A 20,912-nucleotide genomic window follows, 5' to 3' on the forward strand; every position below is an offset into this window, starting at 1 on the left:
GCGCGCCTTGCCCCCGGCCTCCGGGTCGTCCTCCGCACCTCGCAAAAGGAAGACCCCCTTCGGGTCCCCCCGCTCCCGCAGGCAGAAAAGTTACCTCCGCTGGGCAGAGAGCCCGGGCGCGCGGGGGCGTGTGGACGGGCTCGGCGCGCGTCCTCGGCGCTGTGCGCAGGAGGCGCGGGCGTGGGGAGGAAGCTGCAGACGCGGGCTGCTTGCTGCGGCTCCCCGCCCCCCTGCAGGAGACTCGGAGGCTCCGCGGAGCTGCGGCGAGGGTACAGTCCCAGAGACCGCTCAGAGAACGCCAACCTCGTCCTGACTCCGCTTCCCGGCTGCGGGGGAGGCGGCCACCTCCGTAGTTTAGGACAGTTACGTGGTAACAGCCTTCTCCATCCTGGCGGAGGTCAGGCTGGGGACAACGCCTGGAGACAGTTGCCAATAGCGTTAGCCTTTGGATGTCCACTTAGATTACTGCCCCGGCCCTCTATCTCTTCCTCGCCGCTTCCAGGCACCCCTCTATGGGAGATGGGGGGAGTGTTCCGGACCTTCAGGTGGGTTATTTATTGGCTTAGGGAATACAGTAATTTTTTTCTTCTTTTAGGAAGAAAAATTCAAATTGGTGGTATCTCGCACAGGGTAGGCGCTCAAGAAATACTGTGTTAATAAAGATCTGAATTAAAGGTGAAGGAAGCAGTTTTGGGCAGTTCTCTACTTCCCACTCTCCCCGTCCCCGCTGTAAATGTTCACAGTTACAGGAGGTCTCCTAAGCTTCCCAAGCTAACAGGAAGTCATTATAGATAAAGCTCAACACTGAAATGGAGAGGAGGGTGCTTACATCTGATTTGTAAGTGACAAATTATTCCTGGTCATCTCACAATATCTAAGTTCTAATGGAGTAACCAAAGCATATTTATTAAAATGTTTAAGGTCCTCTCCATGTACTTCTGGTCACCCTTCCAGGAGCTCACCGACTCATTTAGGGAGGGAAAATGGACTCACAAAAATATTGCATTTACTGTTGGGTGCCAAAGATATGATGCAGAATAAATGCCTGTGGCAGAGATTAGTGAGCCTGGTCTGTCCCTGACACTTGGCCTCGGTTCCTAGGACAAGGAAAACAACAGAAAAGGGAGGGGACGTTTTTCTTATTGCATGGGAGAGCAGGTTGGAAAATTACGGTTACTCTGTTGCTATGGAGTTTATGGACCTGTAGTCTGTAGAAGAAGTGCATCTTTGGGAAATTATGAGCAAGAAAATGTGACTTACGTCATGTTATAGGAAAAATAATCTGTTGACACAGCAAAGACTAGAATGGACAGACAAATACCAGAAGCCGATAGGAAGTGACTGTGGCATTGTTCCAAGTACCAGAGGTAACAAGGGCCTAAACTGTCTTTGAAGTGACAGATAAAGGGGATAGTTCAGATACTAGATGATATATTTGGGGGTCACCTGTCTTAATTTCCTATCAGGGCCACATGAGTGTAAGAGCCATATATACACATACTACATTTGTATTTATATGGCTGTATGTGTTGCATATAAGATCTATGAATAAAGAATAAATTTATTTCCCTTTTTTTGTGCACATACTAAAGCACACTCCTTTAAAGGTGGCCTCGGACAAACTGTATTGTTTACAACAAACCCTAAGTTGGCATTATCATTGGAGACACAGATGGTTTCATATTTTCATTCATTGCTGTATTTTTCCTGTTTTTTTCCTTAATTGAAAGCAAACTGTTTTCTCCTTGATTCATGAATCAATCTTCCTTGTGATGGAGAAAATCAAGAATTGTGTCTGAATGTCTGTTTTCTTGGGAGAAAATGTGTGAATACTAAATATAGTTTTTAAAAGTTAGAAGTACCTAGCTAATTATCCTAGTGTTCCATGAATTCAAACTTTGAAGTAAAAACCATACTGCTTCATAGTTTAATAGTAAATCTGGAAAGCAATTACTGTGAAACCCTTTGGCTTTGACCAAGGCTCTTTGCTATTCTTTTTGTTTTTCTGAGCACAGCTGTGGAGGAAAAGAAATGCCAAACAACTCATGAGCAGTACATAGCTGTCAGTAACTTCCTTGCATCTCTTCATACACTCTCTTCCTTCTACCTTGTTAATATCATGTGGGAGCCCTCTTAGTCATCTCTGTCTCCCCACAGTGCCTCACTGGATACACTGCAAGCTAAGCACTGAACATTTTTGCTATATGAATGAATGGACATTGAATAATGCACCCACTAAGTTGTCACTTTAAGGATTCCATTTTTTTTTTTTCATAAAATAAGGGATTATTTCCAAAATTCATGAATGGACATAATGCACCCACTAAGTTGTCACTTTAAGGATTCCATTTTTTTTTTCATAAAATAAGGGATTATTTCCAAAATTCTTTATGCTTTAAAAATAAAGTAAAAAGACGTTATCACATTCTTAATACCTGCTGAGTGAAAGCAACAATGAAAAACATTTTTGACTGTCATTGAGAAATACAATGAGCTTTTCCACAGGGAAAAAAGAATAACAAAATAAAGTAGAAGGTAAGGTGATGATGCCATTATAGTTGGATTTGCTGTCTTTCATAAAAGACTAACTTCTCCCTGCAACCCTCTCCCTCCCAAAAATGAAGCCACTATGCCGCAGTGAATTCTTTATTCTTCTCATTGTATAACCTCTTATGATACTTTTCCGGTAATTACAGAAAAGTAGTTCTTGAGTCCAGGGAACACTTTTCATACAGTACCAGAGTTAGTGCAGATTTGGCATGAGCACTCAGTCAGATTTCTAGTTTAATATGTCCACATGGAAAATACTAATATAATCCATAAAACATGGGGAAAGATTCCATGACTCCAGCCTAGTCTCAGGATGCCTGTACTGGTCTCTACCACCATACTAAGGTTTACCCTACAATGCTCATCTTAAATGTATGGGTTTTCTGAATTTCCTGAATTGCTCTACTGTGTATAATATACATCACTAATGACCAAGAAGACATCCAGAATTCTAGCCATGGTACAGAAAAAAGGAGCACAGCTAACTTAAGGTAAGATATGTGTGTAACTTCATCCTAAGCTGTAGGGACAGGATTCCAGATGAACCTCCATGGAACTACAACTGTCAACAGCACACTGAATCATCAGTACTCACTAGTACTCTGCTACCTGAAGAGCAATAACTCCAACCTGATAGCCAAGGCAAGGGCAGAATTTGCAGGTTGTATTACAGCCATACTGTCACCCTCATTGACAAGATTCCAGAAATAAATCTGTCCAGTGAGCCCATAAGAACTTTGCCCTCAAACCACAAGGATTTTAAGAATATTGAAACTTGACCAAACCATACAAACACTACTCTGCTAAAGCATATGACACTCATTTGGCCTCTTTGACAATCTCAGGTTACCCTTACCTAAAGCATTGTGATATTTTAAAATATTCCTGTATTCTTCAACTCTTTATCTATTTTTCAAAGTAAGCTGCCTTAGTAAAATGTTAACACACAGTAACTTGTTGAAGCCTATTATATGCTGAGTATAATGTCGGGTACCTGAATTGTATATCAAATCTCTGAAATCAGTACAGCGTTATCAGGCACCATAAATAAGAGAAATACAGGGATGAATGCATAATTCAAAAACAACAAGCTAATTCTTCTGAAATAAAAATTTGTCTAAGTTTCTAGGTTCTAAGAATAGTGTCAAATTTACAGCTCATTAAGGCTTCCAGATGCTCTCTTTATTCTGGTTCCTATACATCATTTCAGGCATCCGTATACATACAGAGCACAGATGCAAAATAAAATTAAAAAAACAATAAGTACAAATGCAGCACAAAATGTACAAAAATATGGACATATGAGAAGAGCAAGTTTAGACATGCTAACACATTTTAAATCATTCCTTTTCATCAAAATTCCATTATTTGCCTTCTTTCTCTCTGTACTCATAAAAATGTTAATCATTAAGGCAGGGCCAATATACATTAAGTTTCATTGTACTAAAATATTCCCTTAATAAATTTTTTTGTTTTCTCCATTTCCAGTAAATTTTAGAAATAAATCTCAGCACTTTTAAATGGATTAATTTCTAACAAAATTTTAAGATTTATTCTGATCCTCGGTTCTTTGTAAAGTTTAAATGCTCAATAATTCTATTTTCCCATTAAGTAAAAATTGAAATCCATTAGGAATATTTTATATTTGCTCATTTTATATATAATGGCAAAATGTAAACAATGGAAGTTGGTAATCTATAATACTATTAAATTCAACTCCCAAGCTATTAACTACCTGAGACCACATCGATAACACAAACAGATGATCAGTAGTGGGCTATGTCAAGACATTTTACATTTTAATCACTGTCACACAAAAAGACATAAAATTAATGCCAGCAAGCCTCTCAGCTTCCTGTGAAATTGTAAATATTCCTAACCAGCTATTATATTTCATTCTAACAGCAATCAACAAGAGTTAACTGAGGAAGAAAAATATGAGTAATAAGACACATTTGGATGAATGGTTTATTAACTCATTGACTCTATCTCCAGGTTTATATTCCCCTCCTTAGGCAAACTTGCCATAGTTAACTTTATGAACTAAGAAATGTACAGCTATAACTACGCCAAGAAATGTCATCTTTTTTGCTGCTTAATTTGATTCCCGTTTTCCAGCACTTTTTCATTTTCAATTGCAAACTGTACATGCATACTTCCCCAGTGTGGGTACAATTTGAAAATGGGATTCCAATCTTCACAGCTTCCAGATCGTACTGGGAATCAATGAAGATGACATTTAGAATATATGTGTCCCTCGAAATAAATCCGGTGTCTAATAGGTCAAAGCCATTTTAAAGAAAGCTTCTGCTACTGACTCTCTTCTGTTCAAGATGTTTATCAGGAATTTTTCAGAACATCCAAGGTGGGTTTATTTGCAAATGGTTCAAATCTGAGAAGGATACCAGAGTTTCTCAATCCAGGTTGTTTGTGAAGGGTTTACGTGTTATCTTTCACTGTCAACAATAATCTTGGCAAGCAATAAACGTTTTCATACCATTTATATTAGAATCACTTGGAGAGTTTGTTAATAATGTAGATTCTTGGGTCTAGCCCCAGAATAAATCAGAAGCTATGGGGTAGGGTTCACAGGGCAGGCACTTTTAACAAGCTCCTCAAGTGATTCGACATCACACTCAATTTGAGAACCATTGATCTAGGTGACCAGTGTACAACAATAATCACATAGGTGACAAAGTTGGTGTATTATTCAGACAAATGTTTAATGGAAATTGGAATAGAGAAAAGTGGGAGGACAGCCTCATTCAGCCATATGAGTGAGATGAACTAAAGGGAGCCAACACTAAGCACACATTCTGCAAGATTTATTGCTTGGATTCTGTTGTTGTATACATCAATTTGCAAGAGCAGTTCATTAGCAGTAAGTATAGTAATAAATAACAATGAAAGGTTGTTCTGTACCCAATTTCAACAACAATTGGATTAGATTCCCATTTCCTGAAGACTGCAAAAACACTAACTCTGACCTTAATTTCCAAGTGCACAAAACAGCTTTACAAAATTGCCAAAGATGTCTCATTAAAATGGGAAATGGAGAACTAATAGCTGGCATTTTGGGGTAAGCTTGATAGTTGACTATCTTAAAGCCAGCAATAGAGATTTTAAATTATTAATACCATTTGGTATAATATACATATGCTAACAAGCATCCTCTGTGCTGATTAGTGAAAACTAGTGAACCAAATTAAATTCTACCCTTAAGCACAATATGAGGAATTTTGCTTCAGAAAAATAATATCTTTAATCCTATTAATATGTTGTAAACTATATAAGCCTTATATTTTTCATATCAATTTGTAAGGTTATTTTGGTTTTATAGTTGATGAGACCTATAGCATGATCAACTTAAATCTCATAGATAGATAGATAGATAGATAGATAGATAGATAGATAGATAGATAGATAGATTAGTAAAAAAAATAAAAGCATGGAGGGCATCAGGAATATTTTATTTCATTAGAGGGGTGTTCAAGAATGAGATTTCGGCTCAAAAAAAGAAGACTGCCATTCTAATATGGAACCAGGCTATCTTATGAGCAGTGGGCTCTCCTGCTACAGAGTTCAAGGAGATGGATAACAGGTGACATCTGTCAATGCACCAGAAGAGATTCCTCTATCAGGTGGGCACTTGGACAAGGTCATATCTAATATCCTGTACAATTCTGAGATCAAATAGTTTTCCACATGTTTTCCACCCAGGAACCAGAGTTTGCCCACAATTCTTCACACTTCAACTGTTGACTTCATTAAGATATCCATCCATCCATCCATCCATCCATCCGTCTATCTATCTATCTATCTATCTATCTATCTATCTATCTATCTATCTAATCTATCATCTATGTTATTGAATAGCCTACACAAGTTGAGATTATTCTGTCTTTGGTGCAGTACTTTTTCTCCGTAAGTCTGAAGACAGTTTCCATTATCTTAACCCCTCCCACATGTCTTCTCTGATTCATCGACTCTAACCAACTTGTCCTACCCTTGCTCATCAAACCTTTCTTTTATCTCTGGGCCAGGTTTGACTGGCTTGCCTTAGGTTGATGGACATGATGTTGTTTGAGTCAAGGTATAAAGGTTCTAAATGGGAAACCGTTATACTTCTAAGCCTTTTTCTAAATTTTCCTTAAGTGTTCCAATGCCCATTCCCAAATCATTCCACTGTTTACCAAAGTCAAGCAGACATATACTTACCACATTACATACATGTTTGTGAATGCCATTATGGTTTGATGAACAGAGTAATAGAGGTGTTTTAAAATCATGTGTGTTCTTGAGAAAATTTTAGCTTCTCTTGATATCAATATCCACTGAAATACTCCTTCCATTTTTTGTTTGATAAGAATAGAGTAGTGGTTCTCACCATGGCTGCATATTAGAAGAATCACTTGAGAGCACTTTTTAAAAATAGCAACTTAAGTTAATTATCATGGTTGGATGATAGATACATGTGGGCTTATTATGATCTCTCTGCTTTGTGTACATTTGAAATATTTCATTAAAATTTTTAAATTAAAAAATAACTTTTAAATGCTGATGCTTGAGATCTACACCAAACCAATTACATCAGAACCATTATACTTTTAAGTATAAGCATCAGTATTTTTTAATATTCCCCAAGTGATTTTTATGTGTAGGCAGAGTTGAGAAACAGGAGTAAAAAAAGACTACAGCACAAAATTAAATTGAATGTTAAAAATTCCTCAAAAGAAAGATGCCATAAAAAATATTAATAGCAACCACCTACTTATACCTTTAAACAATTACCTGGAGTACATGATAGAAGCCACTAGATTAAATATACATGTACCCATTATGCTTTATGAAGCGAGTTGTTTTTTGAACACATGTTTAGTTTCCTTGGCAGTGCCTGCCATCAGATTTGTTGATATTCACACTCTTTAGGGGAAACCTATTACTGTATTTGGCTGCCCATTTCATTGTAATGTGTCAATAAATGCTGGCATATTTAATAACAGGCATAAAGAACTCATAACACACCAAATATCATGACTAGAATTTCAACAACTCTTCAAACACCCTAGAGAAAGAAATATTTGCGATTTTATTCCAAGTTCCTGGGTGATGTAGAGAAAATACACTTGAGCACTCATGGTTATCTTAGGTGATGAATAATAGAAGGTTCCTGCATATAGTTAGAGGGTTCTAATAAGGAGTCATGCCTAAATAAATATAATCTTAATATTTTATGAACTGGAGCTAATGATTTTCCCCCAAGGGTATTCAGACATTGGGATTCTACACCATGGTGCCTAGCCTAGGGATCACTATGTTTATGAAGAGCTCAAATTTATTGAGCATTTACATTGTGCAAGGAACTGTTTTACGAGCTACTCCTTGAGAATACTTTGTTTTACCATTATAAGAACCTTGTGAGATAAACTCTGTGATACCCCTTTTACAGAAGGGGTAAAAGAGGCAGAAACAGATTCAATAATGTGTTCAAGGTTACATGAGTATGACCAGTAGAGCAGTGTACAGACCTGAGTGGTCTGACTCCCAAGCTACATCCATAAGGCCTCTGACTATACACTCAGATATATATATTCATACATTCACATGCATATATTTGGTTAATTCTCATGAAATTGCCAACACTGAAGTGGTTTTCAACTTTCAAAAATGGTAATTTTTTAGTACAATAATGTACTGCAATGACAAAACATGTTATTAACTATGAATTCAGAGAAGCACTGAGTTAAGGAATGACTATTTCTACTACCATGGACATGTTAGAGAACAGAAAAGGTCCTCTGAAAAGTCTAAGATTCGAGACTAATATAGAAATAATACTCAAGTCGTTTGTAGTCTAAGAAGCTACTAAAAGATCTTCAGGCAAATGCTAATAAAATTATAATAATTATTAACTTTTATTCAACACCTACTATGTGCCACACACTGTTTTAAGAGCTTCTTTATTCCTCATAGCTCTATGAAGCAGGAATTCTCATGGTTCACATTTTACAGATAATAAAACTGAGGCCACTGGGCAGCTAAATAACTTGTCCCTGGTCACATTTGTGAAGTGGTGAACCAGGCAATTTTATTTTGGAAACTGTACTCTTAACCACAATGCTAAGTTGTTCTTACAGAATTCCATATGTTCAGTTGGAACTTCCTCTACAGAAGAGAATATTAAATTTAAAAAGCTATACTACAAATAGAATCCATGTGTAAATATGTATCTATTTTACTAAGAAAAGCATTCTACTACTAGTATTTGAGAAAAAGTTCAAAGGAGAAAGCTCTAATCCAGCGGTCCCCAACCTTTTTGGCACCAGGGAGCGGTGCTCCTATGAGGATCTAATGCCTGATGATCCTAGGTAGAGCTGAGGCGGTGATGCTAGGGTTGGGAAGTGGCTGAAGATACAGATGAAGCGTCCCTTGCTCGCCTGCCGCTCACTTCGTGCTGTGCGGCCCATTTCCATGAACCGCTACTGGTCCATGGTCTGGGGGTAGGGAACCCCTGTACTAATCTATTGGCAAATCCTATTGGTTCTCTCTGTCTTCAAAATATATTCAGAATCTGACAACTCTTCACCACACCCACTGCTAGTACTCTGGTGCAAGCCATCACCATCCCTCACCTGGGTTCCTGCAACAGCCTCATCACTTTTCTCCCTTTTGCCATCCTCAGAATTTTACAGTCCTTCCCCAAACAAAAGAGATTATGATCCAGATCATGATTCTCATGTTTGAAGCTTTCAAAAGCCTTCAGATCTGCATCAGCCCTCTGTCCCCATCCAACCCTATTCACCATTCTGCCCCTGGCTACAGCCACACTCCCTGCCTCAATCACTCTATCTTCCTTGCAGATCTTCAAACAAGCCAGGCACAAACTACCTTCGGCCTCTCTCTCTGATATGCTAACACCCTCACCTCCTTCAAGTCTGCCCACATATCCCCTTCTCACAGAGGCCTACCTTGATAACCTTATTAAAAACTGTGACCAAGCTACCCAGCATCCCTGGCCCCTTATCCTACACTACTTTGTTTTTAATCACCCAATATACCCACCATTTCCTTATTTATTATGTTTATGCTCTCTCTTCCACCATTCTTGATTTAAGTTACACAAAGGCAGGGGTTCTGGGCTCCTATTGGCTGGGTGTCCCAGCCACCTGGAACAGTGCCTGGCATAGGGAAGACATTCAATAAGTGTCAAATGAGAGAATGAAGAAAACGGTAAGGATTGTGATATATGAGACTGGGAAGAAGAGCGACTAGAGGGATATAAAGTACAGAATTGAAGAGTTACTTTGCTCAGAGTTGGGATTAGACACCCGAAGAAAGAGATTCTGAAGGAAGAAACTATAAAAAAGAACAGTGGATATGTGATAAAAAGTGCGCATAGTTATGTGCAATCTACCTCCTCCAGATCCACTGGTAGAACTGATTTGAACAAAATCTCCCAACCAACTACCCTCAAAGCTCCCCACCCTCACCTGTGAACCAACACAGATGACACCAGTGGGGTGCATCTCCCAGCACACCCTCAGAGATGAAAGGAAAGAACCATAAAGCCACCCCATTTCAAAAGCCACTGGGTCATTTCTTAACATAAGGGTGGATTTAATGAGCACTTATCTTCTCAGGACAAAAGAAAATATGACAGGATCCAAGCAGGACCCACTTTAGTCATCTGCACAAACAATGTAAATGCCCACTGCAGTGGAAAATTTCAGGTCAAATGATGCAGAAGTGTCCAGACTAATATTATTTTTCATATCAATGGTTGCCATGGTGACAGATAAAGATTTAGCAATGACCAGACAATGAATACTTTTAAGAGGCTGTTCGAGAAAAGAAGTCGCAATCTACCCTCTGTTTTCACAAATCACTCCCATCCCACTTGCTCCCATTAAATAGCTCACTTCTTTTGATTTCACTTGGCATGCCCATGAAAGATGAGTTTTAGATTCTATTATTTCAAGCTTAAAGCCTATACTGTGTTTTTCCATTTGGTTTGCATTGAGGTTTTATTCAGCGATTCACAGTGCCTTTTCAAAGGTCACAGGGTCATTCCTTCATCTGCCAAAAATGCCTTCTAATCCCCAGCCTCTTCCTCCACTCTACCACTCAAGCTCAAAGACTTCCCACACCCTAGTTATCCTCTGAAAGGAATGTCTATGTGGATTCCCATTGCTGACTTTATGCAACAGCCATACTTTAAACAAATTTTAGGAGATAGAGTATCTTAACCACTCCCTTCACTCCCATTAGATTGCAAGCTCTGTGAGGGCAGCAGGTATCTCTTACTCATGTTTGTATTTTCCATTCTGAGTAGCAGGGTACATTAACCTTGGGGGGGGGCCCTGAAAAAACTCCTGGCACTAGGTTCTAGAGAGCTTAGTGAACAACACCACCAATTTCTAATCATGAAAGTTAGAAACCCTGGTGTCTTCCTGCCACCATGCTCTCCTTCAACCCCTTTATCAGATCTATTACCTAGTCCTTTGCATTTTACCTTAATCTCCTGGTTCTGTCCCCATCTCCCTCTCCCACTCTTTATCCCATAATAGTCTCTTCTCAGGTCTCTAATCTAGTTCCCCTGACATAAGTAAGCTCTCAGAAACATAAGGGTAATAATGCTGTGGCCTTCTGCTTGGAATATTCCCACGGTGTACACCACACCTTCTAAGGCAGTCTCAATACCCTGAGGTCTCATTGGGCTTTTGAAACCTGCTACCTTCCTCCACTTTGGTCAGACTGGCCACCTTTCTGTTCCTTTATTTCAGGTTCGCTAACTTAGGTCAGATACTTCCATTAAGGGCGATGGCAGCATCAGTCCTTCCGCTTTCCAGCATTGTCATCATTGCAACTATACATTGTGTGTGTGATTATTTCATGAAGCACTATCTCCTTTTACTAGTCCCAGTGGAAGACTAGGGTTGTTTCTGCTCACTGTCTCCCCAACTAGCATACCACCTGACATGTAGGAGACACTCAGTGAACATTTATGATAAATAAACATCAGTAGACTGTCATTATTGCAAATGGTACAATCCATAATGGTTATGTGTTTGCCTGCACAGTTGGTAGTGAGGGGCTTGCTACTTTCGCTAGATACAAAAGAAAAAGCAAATGCATAGAACCAAAATCATCAAGGCATTTTGGATCTTGGACACTTAAGTAAGGCTCACAGTGGGCACTCAAATATTTGTCCATATCATTTGCAAACAGGACTGAGGAGAAACAAAAACTTGCCATTTTTCCTAGCACTGTGACTAGAGTAAGAACATTTGGCACCTGAAATGCTGCCACCAAAGGAGGGAGAGTGATGCAACTATTCCTCAGTCCAAAGCATCAGCCTCTGAACTTCACTACTGATTCACATTTGCTCTCTGGATGTCAGTGATTGTTTCTGGTAGAGAAATTAAAGGGCAGAAAAATAAGAGACGTTTGTATGGTGTTCGGGGATAGATGGAGGGAAAGCCTGGCAGACAATGAGTCTCTGTCTGTCCCTGGCCCTCCAGCTCCATGCCCAGCACCCTTAGCCTTGGATTGGCCCATGTTGCTTCATCTCATTTTATCTGCTTTCTCATTTCTAAACTGAGTGACTAAACTTGCTTCAAGGACCACTGAGAGGATTAAATGAAATAATTGATGTAAAAAGCACTTAGTGAGTTCTAAGTGTCATATAATGGTGTGTTGCAGTTATGACAGCAGCTCACAATAATACCACTTGGCCTCTCTCCCTCAGCCAGTGCAGCCTGGAGGTCATGGAGGCCTCCCTCCTCTGTCTCACCTCAGTGGACTCCACCATGCAGAAGATGAGCAGGGGTGCTCTTGGAGAAACAGACCACTTGACGAAGTGGAGGAGGATGGCTCTCAACCCTTGGGAGGTGTGTTGTACTTATAAATCCACTTCACAGAGGAGCTGGGAAAAAGCAGCTGGGAGCTCTTACTTGCTAATCTGCTGGGACTGCTGACTTGGTTACATTGCCTGATGGAAAGGGGGTTAAGTGCAGGAAATCACATCTGCTAGGAAGTAAACAGGCCTCATATTTTAAAATAAGTACATAAGAATTTATACTATATTAGCATGTGTGCTAGTCCTAATATGTTTTCCCCCCAGCCTTGCAGCCATTGCTAAAAGCATTTTTAAGGCACTTATTTGAGACATTCTCTCAAGAGCACATGCTCCTTATTTGGGAATCACTTCAAAAATTGCAAATACTCACGTTGGAGATAGATAGGGTTTTTTTGTTTTTATTTTTTGTTTGTTTGTTTTTTAAGGAGACAAAATAATTTAGCACCAGGCTAATGAATAAAGGGGTCAACTGGGGGTCAGAACCCTGAGTTATAACTATAAATACATTTAACTGAATTCTTAGAATAGTTTAAAGTACTAGTCTAGAAGGAAGTTCAAAAAGTAGTTCCAAAAAGATTTTGAGCAACAAAACCATCTCTACTCACTATCATTTATTGAGTGCTTACTATCTGCCAGGCACTCTGTACGTACTTTATATATACTCTATCACTTAAGATTCAGAAAACCCATAAAGTTTATTATACCCATCTTACAGATGCGAGATTAGGTAACAGCCCAAGGTCACAACCAAGTAAATGGTAGAACTGCACTTACCTACAAAGAGAAATTTACTTAAATATCTCCTCTACAAGAAGACAGCATTCTTCTGAAAGAATGCACTCTGATAATTTTTTAAAATTTTGTATCATAAAATGGGCAAGCTTCTTTTAATCGATGCAAAAACAGAGCATTCCAACAAATATGCAGAATTAATGGAAACTTGGGCCTAAACCACTGGAACAGAGCTTTACAAATGTACAGAAATCTCCAATGACTAGGGAATCATGATGAGACCTTTCCAAATGGGAAGCAGAAATAAGCCTATTACAAACTGGAAATGGGTAACAGATAACGCCTTCATATCCAGATACCATTATGCTGATGTGGAGAGTTTAAGCAGGTAGTATATAAAGTAATCGTGTATCATATTTAATTATATGAAAGCTACAGAGCCTAGGTGTTAAGAGCTGAGTTTTAACCTGGCTCTGGAATCTGCTGACTGTGTATGTAGTAAGTTATCCTTCAAGACCTCAGTGTCTTAGTTGCAAAGCAGGGATGACCAAGTCACACATTTCATGGGGTTGCTTGAGAATACAAAATGTTAAGCTTTCCTAATTGTGCTTAATACATAGCAAGCACATTGTAAACGTTAGCTATTATTATTAATATTTATGTAAAAATACATTACTTTTCCTCCAGGGTCCTTATCTGAGAGAGGGCACAACAGGACAAACATTCACAGTCTACAAGTGTACTTAGTCTTTGACTGTGGTGCTTTAATTCCATTAGACTACATTATGTATGAGTCTTTTGAACTTTAGGAGTTTTTTTTTTTGCCAATATTACACAGTGTCTGTGATTAATTAAATGATAGTTGCTAAAGTGAAAAGTTTCCAGGACCATTTCTATATAATCCTTCAAAAAAATAATTTGGCATGTACTCCTTACGAAGATGAATAAACATTTTTTTTTTCCTGTAGAGGACTTTGTGATCTTCAAAATTTGGCTACAGTTTTATTTTTATGAAGTTGAGGCAGGCACAGTCATTCTAAAGTTGTAAATCAATAAAATAGATAATGTTTTCTTCAATGGAATATTCTCCAATCATTAAATTTGGACTTATTAACAGCCCTGTTTACAAATTAATGGGGCAGAAAATTTTCCTTAATTCCCTAGTTTTTAACACCCATTTTAGGCAAAGAGAGAGAGACGACATTATGTGTACCCTGGAGTATATACCTCAACTGTAGGAAGTCCCTGTTTCTGCCATCAGACCCCTGTTTCTTCCCCCAGTCTTATCAGAGAATGTTATATTGGGGCTACCTGCACTCTAAGCTAACTCAGTAGCCACAGAGATAGAACCCTGAAGGCAAAAAAAGCTTCAGAGCAGCAATGCGAGGAATGAAAATTTGGTGTCACTGAAATACTACAGTTTATTCATGCTTTAAGTGAATCATGGATGAAATAGGCCTTTGCTCAATTACTTTGGAAGCTAACCACTAAAACAGTCTTTTTATGGGAAAATGTCTTCTCAGTTCCAAAAATATCAATCTACAAATGAACTTATAGATGTGTTTATAAATTCACAATTATTTGGTTTAATTTGAAACCCTTTTCAGTTCTTATCAATCATGCCACATTTACTTGGTTAACCTCCCTAGAAAAACCTATTAAGACTAAACAAAATTATTTACAGTTTAATTACTATCTCAGATGCTTTGTATGTGATCTAAATAAAATATTTTTTATCTACCACATAGTTGATAGTTTTTCTAGTAAGACCCAAGGAAATTTTTCATATGGCACCAATTATGACCTCAGTTATCATATTTAAAATTTAACCTCTATGCACTCTAAAACATGAACATGTTATTTAGTATACCTTTGTATTGCCTGTTGATTTTTCTTTTCATCTTATTTTGATCTTTGGCTCAAACATTATGATACCAACTAGATGTGAAAATATATGTACGTCCAGTGGCCTTCTCCAATAAATTCTTTTTTCTACAAGTCCTCTCAGATCTATGTTCTGGGTTTGATTTTTTTTACAACTCTGACTTATAGGAATGCTGAATATAATCTAAGGTGTTTGTAGAAAAGGGTGTTATAAAAATGGAAATAGAACAAGAGCTGATTAAAGCTAAATCTAAAATTAGATGGGTTCTCTTGATTAATGGCATAGCAACAGTCTGATGAGTGATGGGTGGAGAACATCCACAATCCACACTAATCTAGATTCAGTAACTTTCAGAGTGAAGACTCTTATCTCTACCTTAGAATTAATTTTTAATAAAATGCTCCCTCAAAGAAACATGCAGAAAGACTAAAGAATTTCAGCAGCACAGTCTACCTGATAAGAGTAACTTTTTAATTTTAACTTTTTCAAACTTAATGCACTCTGTAGGAAGAGACAACCGGTTACTGCAGAAGTCAAAGCCTCAGGTAAAGTACAAATTCATCTAAACAGGGGAATTAAGCCTGTAGATCCTAAAAGATCTAGAGAACACTGAAGGATGCACGCTGCATCATTCCAAAAATCTACATTTGTTCAGGTACGTTGATCAGGAAGGAGAACATTTGCACATTTATTGAAAGGAAATTAAATGGCAATGGCAGGCATTGGTATGTGACTTGAATGTTACATTCTATACTTTACATAGTAATTTCCAAGACTTTATATGGGCTGGGGTGGGGGTGGGGGGAGAGAACAAAGAACTTATTATCTCTTATGGTTTTTTTATTGGCCATACAAGGTAAATTCTTCCTCATAAGTGTCAAGTTTCTAAAAGGCAAGTGATAGACTGAATGAGAGATCCAATGAGAAACTTTAATTTTTAAGGGTAATACATAGTTGTAATTAACTTTTAAAACATGCTTTATTTGCTAAGCATTGTGTAGTGTCATAAAGTAAGGAAGTACTTTAAAAAAAAGAAGGGGCATATAGAAAAAAACATAGGAAACAATCTGAAAGAGCTCCTAATGGCCAAGGCTAGAACAATTTGAGCAAAAAATGAATAAGGATAGCATTGAATTGAAACCCAAAGAATAAATATCCATGAATCCATACTGCTATAAATAAATGACTGAATAAATAAATAAAAGGAGAAGGAACAAATATGTTACTAAAATATGTAAAATATTTTAATAAAATAGGTAAAATATGCTTAGCTTCTCTGTATCCAGGCTGAGTTATATATCAAAGAATGAACAGAGGTTAAACAATAAAAATAGAGTTTATAACTTGCTTATATTAAAAAAAAAAATTAGTTATATGTCCTGGTTCCATTCCTCACTCAACCAAGCTATGTGACCTTGGGCAAGTTATGTAATCTCTCTAAGACTCAGTTTCTTCATCAGTAACGGATGAGGCAGGGTACCTACATCATAGAGCTAGAAATGATGATTAAATGAAATAAGCCATGTAAAGGCAGTAACACGCCTGGTATATTATAAGAACTCACTCAGTGTTAACCATGGCGATGGTGACGATGGAGACAAGATTGACAATGGTGACAGTGAACAGCCTGTCTATGTCTGGCCACTAGCACAAATGTTCTTTCTCCATGAAGCCCTTAAGGATATCCCATCCCCACACCTTAGCCACAGAAGACAACAGCTCTGGTCTGCACATCACTGCTTCAGGTTCTGTCAAAGCCCTCTGATACCTTCTCTGCCCCTTCACGTCAGTTTTGTTGAGATGTTTATTGAGCACTTACTGTGTGACATAGTACTAATTACATTAGGGTAGCAAGAACAAAGATAAAAGAAAGGATCTTTGCTTTGGAGGGAAAAATACAGTTGACCCTTGAACAACACAGATTCGAACTGCAAAGGCCCACTTATATGTGGATTTTTTTTTTCAATAAATATTTTGGAAAATCTTTTAGAGATTTGCAAGAATTTGAAAAAACTTACAGAAGAACCTTATGATCTTTCTTAATATTTTCTTTTCTTTAGCTTACTTTATTGTAAGAATACAGAATATAATACAAATAACATACAAAATATGTGTTAATCAACTGTGCCATTTTTAAGGCTTCCAGTCAATAGTAGCCTATTAAGTAGTTAAGCTTTTGTGGAGTTGAAAGTTATACAGGGTTTTCGACTATGCGGAGGTTGGTTCTCCTAATCTCTGGTGTTCCAGGGTAAAATTTAGACATGTTACTTGACTAGTGGAAGAATTCTACTAATAGGTTTTTTCCCCCCAAATAATGGTGACATCTGTAGGGCAATTAAATTCGTAATCAGAAATATTCCCTCAAACAACCACATAGTAAAATATTTACTATCTACAGTAAGGGTATTCCAAATGGAGTATGGATACCTCTGGGAGCACACTTTTTTCCAAAGGAATATGTTGGCAGTTGTCTAGTTTTAAGGGACTCAGTCTCCAGATTCTCAAACTCAAGATCCTAAAACTGATCTGCCTGGGAAAGTGACTGCCATCTGAGCTGCTTCTTTCTTATCTCCTATTTCACAACTCCCTTCCATCTACTGGACAATAAAAAGGCAAACTAGCCCCATGCCCAATCTATATAGTGCGTTGTCCTAGGATAGTAAATCTCTAGTAGTCGAAAAAGGGACTATCTAAAAATTGACAAATAAATTTCTTCAGTGATTGGAATTACTTCAGTGACTAATTGACAAACCTTTTACATCTCGGGTAAATTCTAATTTTTTCCTTTCAACCAAATTGAAGAATAAATGAAGTAGCTAAGAGAGTTCAAAGAATTGGAGGGTATTTGATGTAATGTGGTAATCCTTCCATTTACATCTACGTTCGTACTTCAACAATTTTTCTGCTTATCTAAGAAATCAAGAAAGAAAAAGGAAGGAAGGAAGGAAGAAAGGAAAGAAGGAAGGAAGGAAGGAAGGAAGGAAGGAAGGAAGGAAGGAAGGAAGGAAGGAAGGAAGGAAGAGCAGAACCATGTGTCATTTTAGCAATGCATAATGGTTACCCACAGATAAATGAACAAATGAAAAAAATGCTCTATGTTATTAAAAGATTGATTTCCAATAACATTTTACTTTTTATGTTTGCTACTTATCATTGCAATATATTTTTGTGTTAGGTTAAAGTGTCTACTGATAATAATTATAATGATCAGTTAATGTGGAAAATATTTTTCAAAGTTGGATGTTATGGTTACATAAATTGAAAAATGAAGTTCAAATTTCAATTTCTATACCCATTTTGTTGCAGAGAATTATGATAGGTAATCAATAAAATACTTTCAAGCATAAAAATATTACATTAGGTTAATATTCTGTGGAGGCAGTGGAATGGAAATACAAGTTTAAGGAGAAAAAGAAATGATGCAAAATATCTGTAAAAGAAAACTTTGTTCCTGTATTTGTGAATAGTTATGACTGATAGCACATTGCTATGGTATTTTAAAAATACTTATAAAAGAGTGATGCCCTTGTTTGATTATAAAAAGTATGATATATGTCCAATATCTCAAGTTACATGCTGTATAATCATTTAAATTTAAGATAAGGATTTTAGATGTGAACTTAAAAATATTCATGGGTACATAGTTTTTCAAACATTTTTTTTAGGTGGTACATAAGCTAAAGTCTTCACTAGTCTTCAAAGGAATACTGTCCGCTCCATACTCAAGAGCTTCCCTTCTCTCTCCACCATATGGTTTCTACAAATTCCTCTGGATGGTTAAAACAAAACAAAACAAAAAAGTCAGGTATGAGAGAAACCAAAGGTTTTGTTGATATATCAAAGAATGTTTTTGAAACACTAAGTGTGATATATGGATCTAGATTTCCCAGAGGTATAACCGCATTTGCTGCATTTGCTAGGGGGCCCCCAGGGTATACTCAAGCCCTGATTAAATGCAAAACATCTGTGGGTGTTACTGATTATTTGTCAACAGGAGGAGAGACTAAAGAAGTTGCAGTAACTTTCCCCAAGGCACCTTCCTAGCATTTTATTTTCAAAACATTCCCGGATTCTCTAATGGAGGAAGTATGTTAAATATTTTACTTTTAAAATTCATACTTTCAGATCTCTGAATTTCCCAAATAAGACGTGGTTATTGAATATGTCCTTGTGTGATAACCACTTCTTATCAGACACTTCGAAGAGCCAAGGCATGGCCCTAACATGCTTTAAACTTAAGGAATTCTGTAAGAACCTCAAGCCGAAAAATTAATAAAGGAAAACCAAGACCTTAAGTCATTAAAACTTGAGGAACTGTGTAAAGATTAAGTTTAGTGCTGGTTATAGAATCTCCTAAGGAACATTTCCATGAACAATTTTATAGAATGCATTAATTATAATCTGTAGATTTGATTGGGCAACATTTCCTTTCAATAAGACTACATAGAATTTTAGAACAATTTTCGGTTTTCTGGAATACGAATGCTCAAAATTAGTCCTTCGGATATAGAGGCAATCTAAAGTAAGAAATAAGGAAACAAAACAACAGCAGTCTCTGCTTTGGTAAACAGGCTGTTTTTAGTTAGATGGTGGTCAGTTGCCTCTAAATATTTTTAGCAAGTATTGGTACCTACTGTATGAAGTTAATCCAGAGCTAAATATCAATACCTGTTAATTTGGAATTACTGTCATTGCTGTGTGCATGACCAAAACAGCAATTAGGAGTCAGCAGGGTTCATGCACAATTATACGAAAATGTTTTTGAGGTGTAATATCTAAAGCAGTCCTCACATTAGGGATATCCTCGTCGTGCATGAACAGCCTACCTGAAGGATGAGAGGTAGGGATGAGAGGGAGAAGCCCATTCTTGACCTCTGTAGAGGCAAATGCATTTTCCCACACAGTTCATAACAGCCCCCTGATGACTAACCTAGAGACATGTATTTCCCTTATGTAGAGGTGAAAAAATTTCTTCCTTTTCTCTGTCTGTTCCCAAGAACAGACAGCTCTACAGCTGTCTTTCAATGCCTCTGAGTGGGGGATGTTTATCTGGTATCCCTAGTTAGAATTCATAATATATTTCCTCATAGCAACATCCTACAAATTATAGGAATAAACAAATTGTGGTATTTTTGTAGTAAAGTTTAGCTATTCAGAACTCTCAGGACAAACTTTACTTAGAGCTCAAGACATACCCCTTGAACTTTTGAAAGTAGTCAATGCTACTTTCTTTTATGTGTTCACTATGATTCGAGTTTCTAAAATGCACACTAATGTGTCTTTAAAAGGAGCATCATTTTGTTGGTTATGGGATGGTTATTATACTTTTTATGAGGAAGTGTAACATAGTGCGGGATGTTGAGTGGTGGATAGGGCTAACTACCCTGCTGTAAATGGCAAGATGGATGTGCTTTAAATTGTCTAAAATTTGGCATATCCTCCTCTGCCTTCATGTTTTCAGCGATCACTTCTTAATTTTGTCTGTGAGCCTCCTTATATCATCCTTCCTCACCCTTCAAATCAAATAGCGAGGTGTTAAAATTATATTTAGAACAAGAAGACATGCGCCATAGCTCCATCTAACTGTTTCTATGACTAAGAAGACCATGCTCTAATACAAGGGCTTTGTAACATCTATTTTTTGCAGTGGCATTTTTCTCATTTCCTGCAATTTGGCATTTTGGAGAAGAGAATCATCAAATTATTCAATCTGGATAGCAAAGGTGCTGCTTTTCAATACTTCAAGAGGATTGTGAGCTAAATAGGCTTACAATGGCTGGCTTGGACACTGAACTACTATTTATCACATTTTAACATGAAAAAAATGTATTTAAAATTCTAAATAAGTGGCTCATCGGCTTCTAGAATACAAGCCATTCTTATGTA

General features: G+C 37.5%; 1 protein-coding gene across 2 annotated transcripts in view; it reads right to left on the reverse strand.

The window, feature by feature from the left end:
- The window catches only part of EPB41L3 (erythrocyte membrane protein band 4.1 like 3), a 217,473-nt gene that overhangs the window by 146,367 nt on the left and 50,194 nt on the right, over nucleotides 1-20,912 (reverse strand). The window contains exon 1 of one of the 2 annotated variants that reach the window (XM_006920069.3): nucleotides 95-109. The exons of the other annotated variant lie outside the window; for it this stretch is intronic. The gene's annotated coding sequence lies outside the window, so the exon portion shown is untranslated. Of the gene's footprint in view, nucleotides 1-94; nucleotides 110-20,912 lie in introns of those variants that run through there. 2 annotated transcript variants of the gene reach the window in all.

The sequence above is a fragment of the Pteropus alecto genome, unplaced genomic scaffold (genome assembly GCF_000325575.1).
Source record: "Pteropus alecto unplaced genomic scaffold, ASM32557v1 scaffold146, whole genome shotgun sequence".
In the NCBI taxonomy this organism is placed as follows: domain Eukaryota; kingdom Metazoa; phylum Chordata; class Mammalia; order Chiroptera; family Pteropodidae; genus Pteropus; species Pteropus alecto.